Source organism: Taurulus bubalis (genome assembly GCF_910589615.1).
Source record: "Taurulus bubalis genome assembly, chromosome: 8".
In the NCBI taxonomy this organism is placed as follows: Eukaryota; Metazoa; Chordata; class Actinopteri; order Perciformes; family Cottidae; genus Taurulus; species Taurulus bubalis.
The window spans coordinates 18,800,610-18,825,525 of NC_136596.1; positions in this window are offsets into that span (position 1 = coordinate 18,800,610).

Consider the following 24,916-nt stretch of genomic DNA (forward strand, 5'->3'; position numbering starts at 1 on the left):
ATTTTGATTTTGACAAGAATGGGTCAGCAACTATTAGATGGATTGCCATAAAGTTATGCACAGACAATGAAACCCCTGACTTTACCTCTAGCGACAATAATTATTATTATTATTGTTTTTTCCTGATCTCAACCACGCCCATGTAACGGTTGATTAACTTCATTTAAATTGCTACAATATCGCAACCTTTGTAACAAGAGACCGATGGTTTATATATACAGTATTTTTTAAGTAACTGTTAAGTTTAAGTACTTATGTAAACTTGCTGCATAGACCGTAACGTTTCCCTTAACCCGTGATAAGTATACCTTGCTTACAATGTCAGATTTCACTAACAGACACATCCCTGTAACCGTACGGGCTTGTGGGAGTCTAACAAAGCAAAAAACCCTATTAGTACCTGTAAAGTCACAAAACAAAACAACAAAAATCATATAAAATCACACAAGTATTATAACTCATTTGCGGTACGACTACTTGAACACAGGGAACAAGAGGTACAGAAGGCTTTTAGCCCCCATTTTGGAGGTTCTGGGGCTCAGAAGGCTACGTCAGCCTGTTAGCATTGCCACTGTGAGCATGTTAGCATGCTGATGTTAGCATTAAGCTGCAGGTTTGCTTGCATGTTTAAAGAATCTGGAATGCAGGTTGTTTGCATGGTCGCCTAAATACTAAATAGTGAAACAGACTTGACCAAAGTTTCAATGAAGTAAAGGTGATAACAACAATAATAAGTAAAAAAAAACTACAATTCATCAAACTTACACATTTATAAACAGTACTAGTTTAATAGGCATTTACACAAGTGTAAATATAGTCTACGTTATATTTCAGTTTTCCCTCCGTTGTTAGTCGCTTTCCTTCAGGCCTCCTGTCCTGTACTTCTGGTTAGGCACAGTCAGGTTAACCTACAGCACAGACCTGTACAGCTGACACCCAGCCGCCTCTGGGAGTTGACAAATGAAAAAAACCCTCAAGATGAATGAAGCACAATTACCCGAGGTAACAAATGTTCATAATGATTTATGCCTAGCTCGGGTTGCTTTATTTTCGCCTGGCTACAAGGACAGTGGTGGTGGTGCAAACCTCGGGGCTGTTCTATGCTGATGCTCCGACAGCGAGCTGCAGACATTGACTAATGGGCTATGTGAGACCACCGCCATTGATATTTACCCCATTTCTCCTGGCCCGAGCACTGTCTCAACAACGTCAAGGCTATAGTCATCATTCTTTTGGTTTTTTGTTTCTTTTTCAAGACTAGGTATGGGTGATGCCAGGGGCCCCCTTGCTCGCTTCACCTAAAGGCCCACCCATTGGTGCCTCAGGGCAGAGAAGAGAGAGGGAGAAGGTGAGAGGGAGATGGTGAGAGGGGAGGAGGTCAGACTAAAAGCTCCAGGCATTGTGAAGAAACACACACTTCTCTGTGTTTTCACTTGTCTGCATGATGAACTATCATACTCAGTACATGCCTCACTGAGGAAAAAAGGACATATGGGTTTTTGTACTTTTCGTGTGATAGAAATACATTGCAGTCATGAACACCCTCAAATATGGGACAGCTGACTTCTTTCAACACCTGAAGGTTGACTCAAGGGCATTTCCAGTGTTTGTTCAAGATCTTGAACACTTTTTTTCTCCTATTACCCATGTGTCCATGTACATGTAGCATACCACAATTACTGAGATAACTAATACCATTCAGGATTCATTCTCACACAGGATTAAATGTTATATAAAAAGTGGCAGTTTCGGTTGTGATCATTAGCAATTTTGTATCAATTAAAAGATTTGAATTTGCTGAGAGCTAGCTAATTTACTAGTTTCACTATATATATATATATATATATATATATATATATAGAGAGAGAGAGAGAGAGAGAGAGAGAGAGAGAGAGAGAGAAAGAGAGAGAGTGAGAGAGAGAGCGAGAGAGTGAGTGAGAGTGAGAGTGAGTGTGAGAGAGAGATAGTGAGAGAGAGAGTGCAGGGGAACATGATGTGAATCAGAATTATAACTGAAGCGAAACACAAATATGAACAACTTGAACAGAGGTACACCTCCGACTTTTAAGTCTGTCATCTGCATGCCAATAAATTATTTTCAAGAATGATTTATTTTTTATGAGTTGGATATTGTCAAATTGACATGTCTTGATTTGATTTTAACACAACCACCAATACAGCCAAAACACTCTTCTGTTGCTGGAACTTTACCGTGCCGTACACTTGTGTGTGCAAGTAGCAATACTAATATAACCCTTATGTGCCAGAATATTTTATTTCACCAGATGTTTTGATATTAATTAACGTTTCAGGCATTTTATTCACATCATCATCATAAAAGTCCTTCCAATAAAACGTTCTGAAATTAAATTGTCTACAGTCCAATTCAGCTCCTGAAATAAGTGAATTAAGGCAAAACATACTTGTTCCACTCTTTACTTTCCTGTGAGGATATTTGGGCTCACACACATGAAGCATCTTTCTCACACATGAAGTGTTGGTTGGCAATCAGGGAACAGGCAACCACTCTACTTGGAGCCCTTAGGTCATGTGGAAGTTCTCACTGCACTTTTTATAAATTAGTTATTACCACTTTGATATCTTGGCACAGTGCATGTGAGAGTTATGAGATTTGAAACACTTGTTGTGCACAGAGTATAAATCTATTCTCTGATTACAAAACTCTGGCACAGGTGGTCTCTCTCATACTGAAGACACTGACTTAACCACAGTACAGCACCATCATGAAAAAAAAATGACCCTGATTAAAAGTGGAACAGCCCTTTTCTTTAACTCGCTCCCTCGCTGGATGAAAAATGGTCAGAGAGATACATTTATCAAGATCAGATTAATTGCAAAAATATGTAGTCATTTTAAATAAGCTTTACACATTTGGTGAAGCTCTTCACAGGAGGCACTAATGTGTCTGTTAAATGAAATAAATCACCGAAATGAAAAATGGCTCCACTAAGACGTTGGTGTCAACAGAGGCGTGGCAAAGTGATATAACTGATTATTAAATTGAGACCATTAACTAAAGCAGCTGTTATTATGATGAATCATGCAGGAAATCTAAACAAGCCCAGCACATGGGTTCACCATTATTAAATATTTCTCAATTCAAACCATGTGTGATTTATGTTTTTTTTTGGTAATCATAAGAGGTGCAACCTCTGAAATGTTGAATGTATATTTAAAGCTGGATCGGGTTTCTCAGTGCATATTGCCGAGTGCATTCTTTGCTTCACGTTGAAGGGGCTATATGAAGCATTTTATCAATACATCTTTAAGGCATTCATTTGAGACATAAATACTGCAAGCACATGAGAATATTTCTGGGAAAATTGGTGGGTTGTAATAACATACATTTAGCTGTGAGTCACATGCAGCGTAGGACAAGTTACTACCAAAAGTGAAAAAGCAAAGTCAAAGTTGTGTCTGTCAGTGTTTATAGAACGTTTATACATTTTATCCAACACTAAGCAAATCACTTAAATAATAATAATAATAATCAGAAAACACTTGTGTTCATATCCTCCTCAGCATGATACGTGCTTTGTGTTTTTAATTAGCTCCTCAGTCTCTGAGACCTTTTCCTCAGGAAGACCCCTCCTGGCACGACACGCTTTTATTTCTTAAATTGTATTTACCTTTTATTTCACCTGGAGGTCTTGAGATACATTACCTCCTTTACAAGAGAAACCTTGCCAACATAGCAGGTAAAGCATGAACAAATGTAGTCACAATAAAAATGTATCATGATATATGATGATATATTCAGTACATCTACGTAGCAATACCTATCAATCCATCCAAGTGCCATATAGCACTTTATGGGGTCCAGTAATGACTGAGATAACCAAGAGCCTCTCTCTTTGATATTTATTCTCACACACACACACACACACACACACACACACACACACACACACACACACACACACACACACACACACAGTGTGCATGAAGTAGTATGCTCTCATGCATGTACAGACACAGATGCTTCCTATAGAAATATACAGCACTTGCGTACACACTCCCAGCGTTCACCATTCACCGGGCCTATGAGGGCCCTTTCATCTGCAGCCCTGTTCATCCTCATTCCCCCTGCCATTCGTCTGGGGAGATGCCTGTCACAAATTCCTGGTTCTCTTGTCAGAGACACTTGTTTCCCTGTGCAGCACTGCGCCGGCCTTATAGACACAACCCAATGGTACACTCACTTTGTAGGAGGCAGAGTTGACATGTGGACCGCAGAGACAAAAGGTAAAACATGCGAGTGCACTGATGCTGAGTTACGTGGCATGTTTTTCAGCATGAACCTAGTGTGGTGAGTGTAGGTCTTGCAACAGGTTTGGAAACTTTTTCAGCTGTCATAAAAGATATCAGGTTGCACAACAGTCACGGCAGCAGCTCTAAAAAGGCTCATCTCAATCTTTTCTTTTATTGCTACATAGGTCTTCATTGTTGTTTCTGACATATCAACATCTATTCAAAATGCTTGTTGGGGCACTTGGGAGACTTGACTGTTTTCCAATCAACCTTCCTCCTCTTTTATCCTCCTCTCTCACTCATCTCTTTCATCAGCCTCCTCATTTCTCCTCTTTGTCTCCTTTCAGTCCTTTAATTTACCAGGGATAGAGCAGAGTGAAAGTTGGATGTGACCTCTCCAACCACATGAAGCGCTTCAAGTGCATGCTATTGCTGTGGCTGATGTCTGCAGGCCGCTTTGTATTCGAAATACCAGACTTAAAGCCGAGAAGCTGCCATTGTTTAGCTGCAAAGATAAATATTGACCATGCAGCTTTTAGAAAGATTTTCTGTCGCATGTACACGGAACTACCTGTCATGCCTCTGTAAACTAAATGATATGACTGTCCTGCGATGAAAACCCATCGATGCTGGTATTATTATTGATATGTATTGTCAAATGTATACATTTCAGCATTTCATGGGTTGAAAATGGTACATCTTGGGTTTGCGCTGAATTTGAGTGACGTGACTCTTCCCGACGCAGTAGTCTCAGCTGACGGGAAGTGAGGCGGAGGGACAATCTAAGCAAGGTTAATGTTTTCTGATAAACAGTAAATTCATCAAATTCCCATTCCATATCACTCTTTTCCAAGCTACTGTAGCTGTCATGTTTGTCATCACTGCCTCAACGCCTTCGTCCTTTCATATCTCAACCTTTTGTCCACTTTTAAGCTTTCTTTAAAAAGTATGCAGTGGGATGAAGTTACACTTACATTATTTCATGCAATAGACATCAGGTAATATGATGGTACAGCTTTGAATATTTTGGTGAAATTAAAATTTAGATTTATGATTTTTGTCAAGTAGGCTAGACATACTAATAATGTGTCTCTCATTTCTTTGTACACTAGGAACACAAAAAAAACTTCTCTCACCCCGAGGGAAACTGTCTCATTTCCTTTGCAAATAAATAACAGCATTGGCAGTCAACACAAAACAGCAATTATCCAGGTGCGAGAGAGAGAGAGAGAGAGAGAGAGAGAGAGAGAGAGAGAGAGAGAGAGAGAGAGAATTAAGTTCAAACACTAATATTGTCATGTTCTCCACTGTTCTGTCTTTACATGTTTTCTGCTTCTGTTTTTATGGCACAGTTGGTGGTTTGCTGGTGCCGATAAATGTGGATGGATTTGCGTTGTAAACTTCATGCAGTTCATTGTGTTTGCATAAATACTGCTTAACACTTTGATGATCATAAGGTCTTCATGAACTGATCCCTCAGCAAGAGACTGCTATTATCCCAAAAGACAACAAGAGTTCATTTTGAGTTATGTTGACACTAAAGTCTGAGCTGGAAATCATGTCTGTGCAGTTGTTTCAGGCGCTGTCCTACCAGGTAGTCCAGGGTGCAAATGCAGGCATGTTTCTCTGCAAATATGAGTCTGTGTATAAACTAAGTCTTAAACCCAGTTGACAGCTCAATTTTATTTTTGAAGATGCCTCACATGAAAGCCTCTCCACCCTGTTTTAAGTAATAACAGATTACGGGTAATCTCCTGGTAATAGCATGTTGGCATTCCACTACACCAGGGACGTCTGAGGTACTGTGAAAGATGTTGTTTTCAACTTAAAAGCCTCTTAATCCTTTTTCAACATATCAACTGGATCATTGATCAGTGCAGAAAGGCCCTTTACTAACTCAACAAGACCAGGGTGAAAAGGGTTTGTGTTGTATGTGTCATCTGTTTCTGCATGTGCAGATGTGTGTGGGCCAGTGTGTGGGTGTCCATGTGTTTGCTCAGATGTGTGTCTACTTTTAAGCATGTGGACACATACTATATATACACTATATACTATATATTTGTTTTTGTTGCTATATTGATTTATGAGTCTGAAATAAAAGGAATATATAATACATGCATCCATGTACATGCCACTGAGGCTCATGGGTAGTTTTTAATGTAACACTGATATTCAAAACTTTATTTGTATCAGGTTTCGTAGGGTGAACACTGGCTCTCTTCCATTGTCAGCTGTGATGGATGAGATAAAAAAGAAATATGGTCATCATACCAGCGTATTTAATTTCCTATCACATTGTTTTAACTACATGACATAAGCACAAAGTGTATCCTGTCAGCAGCCATTCCCGTGTAACAACCAATTACCATTTTTTTTCGCACACGGCCATATAATTTACACTTCCTGCAACAGGTGGGTGACATGTTTTCGACGTCCAATGTAGTGATTTAACTTAAATTACATATTGCTGGAAAGACTGTAATAATAATCTCTCTCATCTGTTTTGGTAACTCAGAGGAATAGTGACTTATGATGATATGGAAGGTAGTGGTAACTAGTAAAAATGTGTGTGTGTTGTGTGTGTGTGTGTGTGTGTGTGTGTGTGTGTGTGTGTGTGTGTGTGTGTGTGTGTGTGTGTGTGTTGTGTAGGAAGAAGGCAGTCTGTTTTACACCTCATTTCCTCTCTGCCGTCAGGCAGGCTGGTCTGTTGGCTACCTGATACTGTAAAAAGCCTTCAGTGGCGACCTTGGAGGAAATACATATAACGGTGAAAGTGTGATTAATCCTGCTGCACCCTCTGAGGTACACTATTGACTTGCTCCCTTCTATGCCGATACTGTTTTTCTGGAGGGAAAACATAACTTTCCTCAGGCATCCTCTGTGGTTTTAGTGAGTGTTTGCGATGCGTGTGAGATATTGCCAGTAAGGGCCTATGTGAAGGATGGATTTGCTTGCGCCACTGCCAGCTGTCTTTTGAAGGCCCTTGACCCCGAAATATATGGCCGCCTGCAGCAAATGTAACTCTTTTTAATTTGATTACAGTGCAACATTAGTACTTGTACTCTGCAAATAAACATGTATAGTGAAGATGGAGTGCATACCCCCACGACTGACCTGTACACTACAAAACATATGTGTAATTATCAGATGTTAAAAAAACTTTTTGGGAGGGTTTATGATTTTGCAGATATGCAGAAGTACAAGAGACAATTTAATTAAAATGCAACTTCAGGGTCTTTGAAAAACAATATTTATTCATTTTTCTCCCACTTTTTCCAAACAGAAAACCCCAAAAATAATTGTACCAAACTTAAAATTATATATTTTTTGCAGTGGTTTATTTTTGCATGCCCACTCTGTTAGCATAGACTGACTCAAATGATCTGAGATAAATGATCCCCATGTGCATGGTCTTAGCAGAAAAAAAATGACAAAGTTCTCAAATTCAAACATGGCACCAGCAACCTGCTTATTCCACTTTTGCTTTTCAGCAAGTGCAGCAATGGAGGGGGTTTCCATTGCTAATACGTACATATTTAGTAGTCTTTGTCTGAGTCACCTGCATGGTCATGAAGCAGCATAATTATCACTCAGCCAAGTGCTGATTGGCTGGCTGGCTGGCTGCCTCTTCATTTTTGGGTGCTCGTACAGAGCAGTATTTTGTATTGATCTTCTGTTTGGAGAAGATTTAGACCTGTCACACACATGCACACTCACACACATGCACATGCCATGATTTTAAGGCAGTGGGGGTTATAGGATTATGAAGAGGAGAAGTGAAAATTCCTGTTTGGGAGATCTGCTGGGGCTTAAGTTTCCCCACTGCATGTCACGGTGGAAAAAACTCCCAGAAGGAGGTGGGGATCGAAGCGTCAATCCCACAAAAGACTCAGGGTAAACACAGAGGAATTCAATGACCCAAATAGTGCTCTCTGGTTTTCTTTTAGCCCAGCTCATGTTTCTTGCTTGTGTTGCTTTGAATTGTAACGTTGCCACGCAACTATTTATCAAACGCTTGGGGTAGCAACATACATACCTGAATATTGTTTTTTTTTCCATAAAACCCAGTGGATCATATGCTTTCACATCCATGGTTGAGTGTGACTAAGCTGCACAACCTACTTTATTGTAAATCCCTCTGTAAACACAAGACCTCATTCCTAATCTCAGTTTATAATAGAAAAAACGTACTATAGGTGAACATTTTGAAGCTAATAACAATGAAAATAAAAAAAGAGTTATTCATATATACAATAGATTAGATTAAATATTCCTTTATTATTCCCACAGTAGGGAAATTTACAGGACTGCGGCAGCAAACAGGGTAAAGTGCACACAAGATACAAAGTAAAAATCTAAACAAGTAATATAAATAAACAGTAAAACAGTAATAAAAAATAGATAACAATATTATATATAGAGACAGAATAACACAGGTTTATCAGAATCAAAATATGGCACATGTGCAAAGATAGAATACAGAGAATAATTGTTGTCTGCCACTCTCACTTTATCTCTGCCTCCATATCGGTGACATAAAGTGCTAAAACAGTGTCTCACTCCTCCATAAAAAGCTTCCAGTTTTGTTTGGAGAGCGCTGCAGCTACAAGGGAACATGTATTACAAAGCAGGAGCACTTGACTGACTAAGCTGGATGTCATCGTCCGGGAGAGAGAGAGAGAGAGAGAGAGAGAGAGAGAGAGAGAGAGAGAGAGAGAGTGCAGGGGCCTGGAACAACACTCGACTCACCACTGGCTGTCAGCTGCACAGTCATCTGAAATGGCTGCATGTGTCAACACCTCCAAGAATCACTGTTCCTACTTCAGTGTGTGTGTGTGTGAGTGTGTGTGTGTGTGAGAGTGTGTGTGTGTGTGTGTGTGTGTGTGTGTGTAAAGTAAGTGTCGTCACCTGAGCGTACAGCACTAGCAGCAGTGAGGGATCTGACGAGTATAAATCAATATGTTTTGCAGAGGTGTACGTGTGCTTGCATGCATGCATGTCATCCCCTATGAAGATGTACTTACTTCACCATAAATAATCCGCAGCATCTAAGATGTGTAGTGTTGGTACACACACTTGTGAGAATTTGTCTGTTACAAATCTGTGATCATGCATAATTTATTAACAGGATGTGATGGATGGCACTTGCAATATAATAATAATTCTATGAGGAAATAATGTGCTGAAATTATCTTAAAGTAGCTTTAATCTATCTGTCAGTATCATAAATAAACTGTGTAACAGCTTGTTCCACATCTTTATTCATAATATGTGATATGTACACTGCGTGACCCTCTTGTGCATGATTTGTGCACCCCGACATATTTGGTACCTTAACAAATGTTGGGATCTCTACAATAATTCAGTTGCCATTACACTACTGTATAGTAATTTTGGGGTTGACCAAAGTTTGGCTGCATGTAGTTTATAATGATTAAACCCCACGCAGGCTGATGCCTGTTAAAGGAATAGATTCAATAGGACATTTGCCTATTTACTTTCTTAAGAATGAGAAGATGCACTTTTACATTTGCACATTAAATAGAAATCTACAGCGAGAAGATAATTAGCATAGCCCAGCATAAAGACTGGGACCAGGGGGAACAGCTAGCCTGGCTCTCTCCAAAGGTGACAAAATAATAAATCAATTACCTAGAAGCACCTTTAATCATTACTAAGCAACTCTTAGAAACAAAGTGACTGTTTATGTATTTCCAAAAAGGTTTAGCTTGTCCTTTAAGGGAGACTGCAATTAGTTGCTCTCATTGTTTCCTCATTCATTGTAGACATCAGTTTCCAGTGGCGGGCCGTGGATTTTCTGCCTGCTCCTTCAGTGAATCAGATGTTTAACAGCTGGCCGCTACTATAGAGAGAAACAGAGGTGAAATCTGATTGGATAAGAAAGCTGCTTAACCAGCTGCGAAGCCGCCTGCAAGCAGCCAGAAGCTGAGGAACAGACAAGACAGGAGCTTGTGCAATGAGAAAATAAGCTAATAGGGAAAAATACTTATGATACATGTAGTGTATTTGTGAAAAACAATGCAATTATAAAATACATATCACTTTTAATTATAAAAACAGAAAATAAAAATAAATAAAAAAATTAAATTATAAAATAGCTATAACTTTGTGATTCTGTTTCCAGCAGAGAAGGCTTAGCAGGCCCTGACGGCCCACCACTGTCAGTTTCCCACACTTCCCCTTCCGTCATTGCCAAGCGAACATTGCTGTCATCGAGAGAGAGAGATAGAGAGAGAGAGAGAGAGAGAGAGAGAGAGAGAGAGAGAGAGAGAGAGAGAGGACTCTTCCTGCTAGTTATATTCCAACACTACAATCTGACTCCAAACACAACAAAAACAGACTTTTAATGAAGTCAAAATGTTGAAAATCATGAGTTGTGCATGAACAAGTAATCTATTTGCATCTTTCACTGCTTGTAAAGATAGCTCGGCCATATTGTTGTTCTTGAAGTAATTGATTTTTAGCAGCATCGTATTCTGCCCAGCATTTCTTATGGATGAAATGTCCCTCGGAGAAAATGACCCCATGACTCTGACTGACACTTCTGTTGACCTCTTCACAGTAAAGAAAAGTACACAGGGGATTTAAAGTACTCCACACCCCATTTAACGCTACCGAGCCTTTACAAAATTAACCACCCATGAGAATATTTGAATGTGCTGTTGGTGCTGGTTAGTGGGGGTGAAGCTGAGATCAGTGTTTGGCATGCTGGGTCCCTCCAGGTTGGACAGAGTTTAGCCAAGCAACATGTTCTGCACACATGGGGTTTGCTCAGGTGAGATGAGGGCATGGATGATCTTCTTTTTAAGCCAATGTCAGGGCATTGGTGGGAGTGGTACTGGTGTTAGTGGGAGCCCTGGCTATGGGAATGAGGTCATGACACAGAGACTCCAGCGCTCCCCTCGGCTCTGCCGGGCCCTGAGGCTCCCTCACATCTGTGTGCTGTCTGACCCAGCAGCTGGCAGCTGCTCCCTCTCATTATACCCCCTAATGGATGGATCCGTTTCCCTCTGACCTCATCCTGCCTCCACAACAACATCCCACCATCGCTCCGTCCTGATACTCCTTCATCCAGCCACAGCCCCCTTTTTCTTCCACGTCTGAAGCGCTGAGAAGGCACAACTTGGCCTTCATTGGAAACAAGGCCTTTGAGTACATACACACTTCATTTGTAGAGCACACAGAGCTTTGTTTGTCTTTACAATAGAAGCAAAACGCATACACATACAAAAGTTGAGGCAGCCTGCTATTATTAACATCAAATACTTGCTGACAACCACCCCCCCCCCCACCCACACACACACACACACACACACACACACACACACACACACACACACACACACACACAGATACTTTTTTTCTGTTTAAAATGAGTTTCACTGAAAGACATATCACCTTCATGTCTTCATTCCTTTGAGATCTCTCCACAGTTATCCATGGCTGTGACTGTTTTCACTGATCGTGCCTGGTTATGTGTGTGTGTGTGTGTGTGTGTGTGTGTGTGTGTGTGTGTGTGTGTGTGTGTGTGTGTGAGCAACTGCATTTATCTTGTGTCCAGAGTAGTGAAAGAGCAAAGAAAAGGCTGGAGAAGAAAAAGGAGCTATGTTCTCTTCAGCGCTATCCACCTGTGTTTGCCACTGAGCAAACACACGCTTTTGTCACGACTGGAAGACAGCTTGCGGTTTGCTCTTTGGAATTGAATTTCAAGTTCTCTCGGCTCTTTTGATTCTGCCACAGAAGGCAAAGCGAGCCATCAACACGCTCTCCCATGGCGGCTTCTCCCGAGGCGTGATGGATAGAATCAGTAATGCATCGGTATACCCCAGATATTTGTCTTTATCATTAGCACAAGCTCGGAGCGTTTGAAGCAGTGTGAGAAGCGGGCTCCGACCATTTGTAGGCGGGGAGGCTTTTTTTTTTCAGCGAGCTCATCTCCTTTCATCATGTCTCCCCTCAACTCATCTCAGACTCGCTGAGATGCAGATTGAGGAATTGTTCTTTCATTACACAGCTTCTGTGTTTATTACTGAGCGGCATGATTCATCACTCCCATTGGTAAGCCGCAGAACAGCAGACCTGTCAATCAGCAAACGTGGCTGGTCGGGCACGCCTGGTGATCAATGGCTTGAGGTGAAGACCAAAAGAGAGGGAAACGGTGAAAAAGAAGATGAAGAAAGAAGCAGAGAGTCCATGCTAATCTCCTCTGCAGATGGAGGGAAGCAGAGACAAATTGAAAATGGGAGGTATTATGGGCCTTGTGATGATCCTTTGGATCTTGAATGCATTGCAGTGATGCAATTCTTGGGATACTTGTGGTGTGTGCGGGGGTTAGAGGTTGGAGGTGGGGGGCGTTGATGGTTCGACAGACAGAAAGAAAAAGTAAAAAAAAAGCACAACGGCAAATCATTTGATTGCCAGGCAACAGGGCTTCAAGCAATGTTAGGATTAAGTTATGAAGAATGGTGGCGCATGACTTGACTTCCCCGATCCGGTTTCAGAACGGTGTCAGGGCTGTGCGGCAGGCGGACAAAGACCGAGAAATGTCTCCACCTGTCTGGATTTGTCAGGGCCAGTGAACAATGTTACTGGCTGCTGAAGACTTGGTCTCGAGGGGCCTGACCCTGGCTTATCATCAGAGGCCCTTAGACTGGGCTAAGGTTTGGAGGTCTCTTGTTAGTTTTGGGGTCCATCCAAGTCATTTACACGGGATGTAATCTAAAGATGAGCTCATTATGTTGTCTTATCACATGTCTGTGTGTGGTGGTTCATAGGCTGAGAGGATTAAGACAGAACGTAGGAAAAGAGAAGACGTGTGAAGTGGTGGAAGAAATCTGATTACTTTAGTCAAAGAAAAGTACCAAACCACCACGTAAAATTGCATTAAAATTAAAAGTGTCACATTGAAAAACTAACTACAGTAAAAGTATAGAAGTAAATTCAGCGAAATGTCATTAGAGACCCACATAGACCCGCTTTGGCTGTTTTAGGCGTACAGGGGATATAAGTGGGATACATCATCTTAAAGCTGAACCTGAAGATTAATTTGAGATGCAGTTCAGCCCTGGGTGTCATATATGATATTACAGTAGATTGTTAATACTGATTCATCAATGTGTAAGCAGCACTTATACTTTACTACTACAGTTGGGTATTCTAATCCAGTGGTTCCCAACCTGGCTGTTGAGCCCGTCCAAAGAGAAATGTAATACATCAGACTACTCCAATTTTTTTCATAACATTTTATAATTCTACCTCATGGGCCTAAAACTGTTAAATGACAACATCTAAGTTTATAGGGAACATTTTTCTTCGGCGGAAACACAATTTCAGTGGTCGTCACTCTTATATTTCATCATTATCATTCCTTCCTCCCGTTACCTTTGTCCTGCTCAGTATTGTATGTGTGTCTATGTGTGTTTGCACTATGTGGCCCGCAGAAATGTATTTGTCTGTCAGTCAATTTGTCGAACCCGTCAGCTGACAAGGCCGTTATGGTTTCCTTACATTATGGTTTTGACAGTTCATCACCTCCAACCTCATTGAGAGAATCGTCCTCCAACTTCCATCAACCCTGGCCCGTTCCCCTCACGTACACTTCATTTCCTATCAAAATATTTCATTTTACATCACAGAAGCATGTTCCATCATATCAAATGTTCCCCTGACCCACGTCTGAGCTACAGTATCAGATACTGTACAGTGCTCACACTCAACAAGCCTTCACTGCGGCTGCTGTGGTTGAAGCCTAAGGCCATCTGATTTAAACCAGGTAGCAACAGACAACGGGATCCCTCGGATGTACAGCTGAAAAACACTTCCTCAGATAGCTGTCCAAATAAGAGGTTGAGCCCTCAAAACAAAGTCTATGCTCTGATGCTGATTACAGTGAGCACGCATACCAGATGGGAAGTAAACATGTACTGTACCATGCAATGAGTCTGCGTGGTATTTTCACTCATTCTAACCAGTAGAATTCTGGTTGCAACATGTCTTTTTTCCCGTCCGCTAAGCCTCTAAATTACTTGTAAAGTAACACTGAGAAAGAACCCTTGTTAGAGTGTTACTCAACATTGCAAAAATAATTATAGGAACGAGATCTACCTGTGTCTTCTATGTGTGTGTTTACATGTTGCTTAAACAAGTATATTTAGTTATGCATGTGATGAACACGGTGTTAAGCTAGTGATTATGTGTGTGTGTGTGTGTGCTTTTGGGTAGTCAATGCATGTATAATTTATGGGTGTTTGGGATTATTAGTATTTAAAGGCAGATCTAGTTTATTTATGTACCACTTATCTTAATCATCCTACACTAATAGACAAAGGAAACATGTTTGCAATCCATGATTGATTGCAACTAATGTTTACTTTCATCATCCATAAGGTTGTTTTTGTTTTCAATAATGCTTTATTTTATCAGTCTGTAATATCCTGTAATTCCCTATTTAGTTTCATGTAAAGTACGATGGAATTTGATAAAGCAAAGGCAAGATGGAGACACAAGTCTTTGATGTATATTTGAGTTAGTTGTTGATTTTCAGAGGAATTTCCAAGTAAATATTCTTTCATGCGATAGATGAGACGATCAATACCACTATCATAACAGTAGCTTAGCATGGTATGATGACTGGAACCATGGGGCTCCTGGAAGTCTGAAAGGAAATAGTCCAGCACATAAACCACAATTAAATTTGGTCTGTGAACGAATTAAACAAACGAGACGTGATGTGTTGGTGAGCTTGAGAGGTGCTCATAGGTGTTTTCATTGATTACAGTTTGTATGCCAAGATAATGCTTGCTGGCTTTCTTTTTAATTCATTAAAAATCCACTAACCCCCAAGGTGATGTCTGGAATTCGGGTTTTGGTCGGGCAAAACATACATTTAATCATACGTAAAACAAATTCACACTCGAGAAGCTGGAACCAGTGCATGTTATACAGATGCAGCCAACTGGAATTTCTCCTCCCAGACGAAGTCCTGCTGGGAGATATATAAAATGAATGAAAATTGTCATTTTATTGATATTGCTTAAGTACTTTTTCACTCATTTAATGAAGGAAAATGCACCCAACAAAATGTATTATTATTTTTCAATAATATAATTCAATTGGCATATACAATCTTAAATTCTTTTTCCTTTATAATGTTTATTTTTGTAGAGTTCTTCTATTTCTTTATAAGTCAATGGGAGGAAATATATTAAGGCAGGGAGAGCTGTAGTTTTTTCCAAAGTGAAAATAAAAAGCTTCCTCAGTCTAATATTTTTTTTACAGTCCCTAAGAAATGCTGTCTCTATATGTTGTACCTTTTTGGTCCCTTTTTAATGTGACATTCAACCCCAGTCTTGGGCAGCATGCCATAAAGGAGACCATTTAACAGGAAGGATGTTGGGAGACAACTCACAATTTCTTCCTTCTTTTTTTCGTGGTTGGCTGTCTGGACGATGTCAGTGTGACGCAGCAGACTTAACACTCCCTGTGCTGACAGCATGGGGCCTTGTCTGATAAGACAAGCCTGCTGCTCGCCTGGGCGGCCTTGTGCAGCTCCCCTGACACCTGCTGCAGCTCTTACTCGGCTGTAGTGTCAAACGCCTTACATAGATGTTATCTGAGCAACACTTCCTGCTTTGAATGCAGACATCTTTTGTGGCATGGAACTACCTGAGCTGTGCTTGTGAGTGTACTTCTTAAAAGCTGATTCATGGTTGTCAATGCAACTTGAAAGTGTTTTTTTCTAAAATAAAATGTTTCCAAAAAAATGTATATTAATATCATGAAAACAAAATTACCACATGGCATTCTTTTTTCATTCCCTTTAGTATGTTCCCCTATAACAATGGCAATGTCATGAGTAACGTCCTGACTCTCTGAATATGTTATCTGTCTTAGAGAAGCCTCACATTTCAGAGTTCCCTTCTCAAGTTCTTGCTATCAGTTCTTCATCTTGAAAGGCTACCTGTCACACACCTCGATTTCATCCATGACTGGCTTTGTCAGCTCGCAGTAAGAGGACAGATTAATCTACTGTTTATTTAGCTTGCCAGGACAATCTGTCTCTTGCTCAGCAGAGAGTGATATTGGATCCTTTCTGCCGTATACATACCAGTAATGTCACACTGAAACTTACTTGTCAGGTGCCTTTGTGTCCTGTTCCATTCATTAAAGCGACTAGAGTGACTGGTCGAAGAACCTTCAACACCTTGTTTAGCAACATACAAGCAGCCAAACGGGTCAAAGGTCAAAGGCACAGGATACTGACAATTGATGAGAACATTCATGAACAGAGTAGAAAAGGATTTACAAATATTTATTTTACCGCTTCTCCTTATCTCTTTCCCTTCTGTACCCACATTTTGAAAAGACACTTTCAACTATTATGACTAGTTGCCTGCTTCAAAATGTTGCTAGCAAGATAATCTGCTTGATTACAAACTGATAGCAAAGGCTTGATACTTGTATTCACTCCTTAACTTCTAAAATGCAACATGTAGTTAAATTGACCGTTTAGATCCAATTAAAATATCACAACTTTCATGATTATATTATCAAGATTATATTGTCTTCATCAGCAATGTGTCTTTTAAGATATATAAAGGACTAGTTTTACACAGTAAGATCAATTTCATTTAGAGTTTTTTTTTCTTTGGTGATGCTAACACAAAGTCTGATGGCATGAAATGAGGGGAGAGAGATACATGGTGAATGCATGTACTGTAATGTAAACCTGCTGGGTGTAATTCAATAATACACGAGAGCAGATGCAGCACCTGCAAAAATACCTCCTAGAGAGTTGCCTGCAGTGCCAATAAATACACACTGATACTTAACTTCATTGATAGCTTTAATGTGAGTCAGCCTTTCATAACTTTTAACCAGGTTCGGCACATGCTCCGTTTACGAGAGCTGTGATTAAGGTTTGCTCTGATGTCAGGGGTTACATTGGCACGGAAATGTCTCACTCTGTCAGGTTTGTTGGTTCTGTCTCAAAGGCTTTTGTATACAGTTTGAAGTCAACAAACAACATTTTGGCAAAAAGAAAGCTTGCACACGTGACCACAATGATTATGTCTTTCTTTTGTTAGATTAACCCATTGTTGCTCACTTGAGGATGTGGCAAGTGACTGGTTTCTCCAAGACAACCCACTCATTTCAGCCGTAAACAGTTTAACCAGAATGAGAACTCAACCAAAGCCTGGTCAGTACCTGACCTACTCCATGCAAGTCAAAACCAGCTCCCAGCAGCTTGTACTGACCTTTTCTCTGAAAGGAAAACCCCTGTTTTCAGGAACCCGGCTTCAGCTGCCAACATTAACAAAGAGCGACACCATGTTCCCTAACATTCGCCGAGCACCAGCCCTCCTCACTCCAGTGCACAGAGTTGTCAGAGAGCAGAAGGCTCAGGGTGCTGTCACTTTGAATGACTCCATGAATAGGCCCATGCCTTTTAGAGCATGCTGCTTGGCTGTAAGCTGTTTTGACATGGGCCCTAATACCTCTCTTACACTTGGCCAAAGGGTTTGGGTTCAGAGCCCTGTTCATGGGGAGGAAAACTGCAGTGTTTGGCAACTCATAACGTGCAGAGACAAGAACGGTGCTTTTCTGCCTGGCTGAGAGGGAATGACAGTGACATGTGGCTCACACAGGGCTGGAAGGATGTCAGTCACTGTTGCTCATCTCCCATATCCCCCTCTGACCATGTGTCTGTCTGTCTACCACTCACTCTGTCTGTCTGGTCTGGCTCCCTGGCAGCTGGAGAGAAGAAGGTGAGAAATAAACATGAACTATCTGGTGTGTAGGCTTACCGAAATAGATATAAAAGTAAAACCCCACCTTATCCCTCGCACACACACACTTATGCTAAACTAATGTCGAAAGCAGTGTGTATGAAGCATGTAGAAAAGTACTACTGAACAGTGGGATCCTGTCCCAGCCCTTCAGACATCGTTGATTTTAGGCAAGGCCCATTTAATGATGAACTCTTCTAAAAGCAAGAGGATTTAACTCGGCCAGTCACAATATTATCTAAGTCAGTCTTGGTACCCATTTTTTTACTGTCACTGACATGACTCTACCTGCAAGCGTAAAGGTGTATGTGAGCATAAATATGGCCAGGCCGATGGAAAATCAACATCATTTCAAAATGAAATGTGTCAATGACAGAGCCAAGGTTACAAATTGATTCCCATTAGACCTGGATTTGAATATAAAAGTTGGAAAGTGATAAAAAGCTTGGCAGGTTTAGGCAACAGATTGTCCTTGAGGTGAAGAAGCTGATAGGAGGATAAATCCCAACCAACATATCTATGTATTATACCCACATTTGTATTGGGAGAATAGTTTAGTCTGATGTGCATAGTTATGATATCAAGTACACAAATCAACAGTACAATTATATCAATATCAATCATGTTTTTCTTCATAATTTACTTAAGTCAATGGTATTCAAGGGATATATTGAAATTTAAAATGATTTTGAAACTTATTTGATACATTATTTTTTTTAAGTTTGGAAAATTAAAGCATATAAAATGTTTTGCCCTGATTGGTTATTGACATAAATCGTGTTTAAAGTTAAAACAATTGACACACCTGCTCCTTGTTGCTCTGGCAGCACTTGTGGGTATCGTTGGTAACTGCAAGTGGATTTTTCAAATGCAGGTCCCTTTTTACAACCACTGGGAACAGCAAGCAAGCCTCAAGCATTATATCTAATATTTACTCACCTTTCAGCTCTGCTTTTGTAGTCTACCGACTCATGATGAACATATGTCTCTTTAATTGCTAAATGCTCCATTAGCTAGTTGCTAATGTTGTTTGTTTGCTGTTTGATGCTGTGTTGGTAGTGTGTTTATTAGTGTTCAGAGCTTATTCCTCGAGAACACCAGTCTGCAACATCTGGAAACAAGGCTGATGAAATCTGAAGCAAAACAATGAAGCGTGCCATAAACCCAAAATAGTGAGGCGAAGATGTGAGGAAACAACCTTATTAATTGTATACACTGTTCTTAGAAAAAAAAATGCCATTAGAGCAGCTGTATTATGATGATTATGAGTCTGGCTTTTATTCTACATTATATATAGTATGCATTATAATTATAGAATTCAGAAGATTACAGAACCAGTCAGCGGTTAGCTTATTAGCTTTTTATTTTTTTATATCCCAAAATTGGTACTGCATACTACTGATAATAGAGGTTACAATCTGCTGAGAACATCATCATTTAATTTCCCCCTTGCAAGACACTAAAGATCAGTCTAAAAACCTGCTGGAGAAATGGAACCGTGTGCATGTGTTGAGAATGAATGTGTGCAGTGAGTTAAACTGTAAACTCTTATTTGAACATACAAATAATCTTAATCTTGAATAAATAAGGGCACATGGCTAAATCGTTACTGTGATAAAGTGGACTAAGCTCCCTAGAAGCTAAGGTAACACAAACACGGCGAGTAATGCCGACAGATAAGACTGGTTTGATCCACTGTGTGCGCTGCAGACCAAAGGCCCTGTGATGCTTTCTCTGTGTTGATAAAAGCCAGACCACAGCAAGGTCGTGCAATCAGCTACCACAGTGAGTTATTCTCTCTGTCAAACGTGTTTCTGATGACTTGCTTGTTTGTTTACTGGTGGCTTGTCTCTTTGGAATTTGAGATCTGATCCTACGCGTACAGTAACCCTGTGACGTTCAGGTTTCCTCTGTTTGATTCTTTGTCTGGATATCACAGGTGGAGATCAAGAGAGGGCGTACGCTCTCATTATAGATATGGCAGGTAGGATGTTATGTAAAAGTGTATCCTTTCATGCATTTCATTCTAAACTCTTCTGCTTGTAAATGGTTTGTTTGTGTGGTTTACATCAATGAACATGGTTTGTATTCATGTGATTGTGTTGTATTGTGTTTAATGGCACTGAGATATAATAAAATGAATTCAAATACTTTTTTTAAATAGGAGCAGGCAGAGATGTTGAAACATTTAAACACATGTTTTGTTCCTAAACTGGACCCAAACTGAACAGTGCTGACTCACTACTTCACTCACACAAATGATCAGCCAAACATTGTCTCTGCCTTTCTAAGAAAGCAGAAAATAGCAGCTCCACTTCCAGGAGCTCAGACGGCTCAGCTATGCATTACTGCCATCTAATGGTCAGGGAACTATAAAACACTGACTTTGACCACTAGCTGTGCCTGTTATTGTATATTCTATATCCCTGGAAAAAAATCTGTTTTCATGTTTTACATGCACAAGTGGCATATGTATTTGTTTGAATTACTATACATGATGTACTGTTTAAAAAAGGATAAGCAAAATCCCAAGCCCTGCTCCTACAGAGCAACCAAGGTGGTCTCTTTCTGGTTATCTTTCATGTGTATGTGTGTGTACCCAATTATTTTTTGCTCAGACACCTGTCTAATTATTGTCTCACAACAATTAAAATCATGAACTGATTCAACCTTATCTGATCATACCACCCCACCTCTTTTGTATCCGCAACTTAAGGCTCTCAAGTGCTTTTGTGCCCTAATGTATCAAACATCAAATAATGGCTGCAGCTGGCTCGTGTCTGTGTGTGCAGTGCAGTGCAATAACTCATACACATTGCATTATCACAAAAGCAAAAGCACAATAGAGATTGCAAAGAGTATCGGTTTCACAAGCACTGGTTAAATAGAGCACCAAATGTAAGAAAATACTGACTGAGTGGCGGTGGGGAGATAAACACACACTTAAAAGCAACACGTTGATACACTGTATCCGCTGTCAGAACAATTCACCTGCCGCCATCGCTCAGCGCCGCCGTTCACAGCCTCACCCTCTCTTTTCTGCCAGTGCAAATTGACATGTCATCACTTGACTTTATTGATCAAACCTCAGGTGCAAAGTGGAGGCCCTCGGTGAACACCTAACGTAATTTTTCATTTTTTTTCCCAAACATTTTAAAGCCTCACTGTTTCTTCAATGTGACGCTCTCTGTCTCTTTGGAGTTCAGCGTGGGTAAACACGAGGCTGAAAGCTGCCGCGGGCTCCTTTAGAAAACACCACAGAACTTGCTTTAACTGTAGCTGTCTGGCTTTCAGTGCCATACAAACACAGGGCTAATGTGATCCTGGCTAACCCCGGTGCCCACGGTGGTCACACTAGTGTTGTCTGCTGACAGCTTCTGTTAAGACTCTATTGTGTGGACATAGCCGGGGAAGACAAGAGGGGAGGTAGTTAAAAGCACAAAGGGGACATGGGTACACACTCCTCTCTTTCTCTCTCTCATCACAGCTGCCTTTCCTTCTAGCTGCTGCCATGCCGATCATCCTACATGAATGGGGATCCCCAGGCCTCCCCTCAGCTCCTGAGGACGGAGAGGAGTCTGGAGAGTGGAGAGGGGGGCGGGCTCAACAAACTCCTGGACCTCCAAAGACAGGTGCAGGCCACGATATGAGAGACTCATCAAGGTGCAGACAGATAAGTTGCTCTGAGAGACTCTGGTTGGAGCTCAGTGGCTTCCTCAGTTGCTCCCGTGCCACTCTTCCTTTGGTCATTTGTCTCAGGCTAACTGCTGGAGCAAAGGTGTTGTTGTGCCTTGTCACTTTGCACATGTTCAAAGCAAAGGGAAGACAAATAACCAAGGATGTGGCGGTTTCCTTCGTAGTGTGATTCAAGTCCCATAGGTAGGGAAGCTTTCAACTTTCACAAGACAAGCTTTTGTCTTTACAAGACACTTTGAAAAGCATGTTACTTTTGTCAGAGATCTTTTTCACTATTGATTTTTGTTATAAGTTAACTTCATCCTCATCTAATTTTATTTTCCATGCTCAAAAAAAATATATTTCTCTCTTACATATCCCCCTAAGTGCTACACACTGCGGTGCAAAACAAAAAGCTAGTTTCTTCCTTCAACAAAAGTTATTTAATGCTAATAACTTACTTTATGTTCAGATAGACACAATTTATCTCACGGTAAACAAAGACATGTTTACGCAAATTAAAATGTTTTAACTTGAGCAAAAAATGTGTTCGTGTAGTGGACCTTTATAAATACACAATATACGTATGTGCATCCGTTACGTTATGTAGTGTACGTTTAGACAATTCTGCTTACTTGTGTTCTTTAGTTTGTAGAATTAATTCTGTGTTTACTCTATACAAGACTCCTTTATCGGTTAAATCAAATTTTATTTAATCAATATATTAATGTGAGTGTGTCAGGTTTAAATTAGGTCAACTTAAACTATCCAGTTATGATTTTCATAAATTATATTCATTCAGTTTAGTGTTGTAACAAAACATTATTATTTGACTAAATGTCCAGCTGATAGTTCACATGAGTAACATGGTATAAATGAAAACAATGCAAGCAAACTGTGTTTAGATTAGTATCCACTTCAACAAGTCCCTATACTCTCTCTTCAAATCAGTTCAATGGTACGTGCCAAGCAATGCTGGTCTTGCTGTGACCATCTAGTTGTGAGCTGCAATACACAAACAAGAACCAGGTATCAAATGTGACACCAGGAAGTAATATTTTTAAGTAAAAACTGGAAATGTCATGCAGGTGCAATGTAAGCAAATTAGTTATTATAACTTTATGCGACATAAACAGAAATGAAAATTTGAAATACTGACAATATGCAGTTATGGATCATCAAACAAGTATTGGGAGCTCTTAGATGTACACATAATTCAAAATGTTACTAAACTTGCTTTGGTATTTTGAGTTTTCTAAAAATTTACATATTTAAAGTGCATGTGGGATAAGTTGTATCGTGAATAGTACAACCTTTGTAACAAATTCTGTGCACCAAAATGTTTCATGTCCTGTTTTGGGAGACTTAATCAGGCTTTCCATATTAAAAAATGCTAAAGGTCACTGAGGTCACAGAGACAAAGGCCTTTATGAGGGGAGTGGAAGCCCTGTGTGCCAGGGATGACAGATGCCGAGACGTGATTGGCCTGTTCCTGCACGGATGGGATTCGCTGTCAACAGGTCCCAATTAGTCCAATCAGAGTGGAAGGAAATGGCACAGAAAGGATACTTTGTTAGTGCTACTGTTTGTGAAGCTGGAGGCAAAAACAAAACACAATCGCTTGTTCTTTCTTCCCACCCCACTGGGCCACGCCAGATTCTATGGGAGCAAATTAACTTTGGATTTAGACTTGTTGTAGCATCGCTTTGTTGACACTTGTTGCAGCACAGGGACTACATTGTGACAGCTTTTAAATGTTGCTGTTGATGTAAATATTGCCTTCTGCGTTGCTTTTGTGTTTCTGAAAAGTATTCAATGCCCAGAAGTACTTCCTGACACAAATGTGTCATCGAGGGCCTTTCAGATTGTGCACAAACACGACGACAACCAAACCAGCAGGCTGCAGTTTTTAATGTGAAAAAAAATGGGACCAGTGCATTTTAGAAGAAGTATGCACCACAGAAAATGAATCCTGAGTCAAATGAGGAAAATAATATTGTGCCCTGAAATTGTGAGAAACAAATCTTTGCAGGAAACAAACAGTGACAGAAAGTATTTCCTTGAAAAAAATTAACAAAATCATATGGAAAATGCTATTAAAATAGATGAAGTGTTGATTCATTTCTTTGTTGGATTAGAATGAAATGTTCTGATCTTCTGTACAATAATACTCTAATTTGATCACATGAGCTAGAATCAGCTGCATTTTAGGAGCTGGAAATAATACAGAGATATTTATGATATTGCTGACTACCATGCAGATAACATAACCTGTATTCACATAAATGAATGCACTGAAAAATAGGAAATCTAAAATCACATTAGGATTATTTTGAGCAAATACCCATCCTGGGACCTTGACCTAACTAACTAATCAACCAGCGTTTAGTGAGTGATGGGACATTGGCCTTTGACCTGAGGAAGTCACTTAGATGGAGAGGCACTGAAGGTCTGATTCATGATCAGAATATCAGTGGAGGCTTGATACCAGGGATGGCAGAGGTGAGGATAGACAGGTAATTGGGGAGGTGGAGCGGGGATGTCTTCTTTCTCTGGACATGTCACAAGACATGTCTCTGGACTCCCTCCTTTGTATCTTAGATGTAGATGAAGCTGTCTCTGGATCAGTGCAATTTGAGTGACATAGCAAAAGACTAAACATTAATTTTGAGAAAACATTCCAATAAGTTTCAAGCACAGTTGTTAAATCTTCAACCTTTCTCTCGTGCAGTTTTGGATTAATTCTGATCATATTATTCAAAGCTTTGCTCAAAAAAACATCTGATACATAATTGGTCAACTTGTTGTCTCATCTACGCAAAATCTAGTCCAATGTATAATTTCACATCTATTGATGTGATCTCACTGGTTTCTTACACAAAGGGAAACGTGTTCTTTTCTGGAGACTTCTCCATTTTTCTTGGTGTAGAGGCACAGGGATTGGTGTAGACATGGTTAGAAGTCCTGTCATGTTTTGTATGTTATTTTGGGGTTGTCTGGGCACTTGAAAAACTCTCCTGATAATATTTTTACAGACATCCTATTGGAGTGTATTGTTGTGAATGGCCAGAGGAGTAGACAGATGCCAGCCTCCCATGGCCTGATCCTGGATTCCTCAGATATGTTTTTTTACACCATCCAACTCTACCATGACACATGTT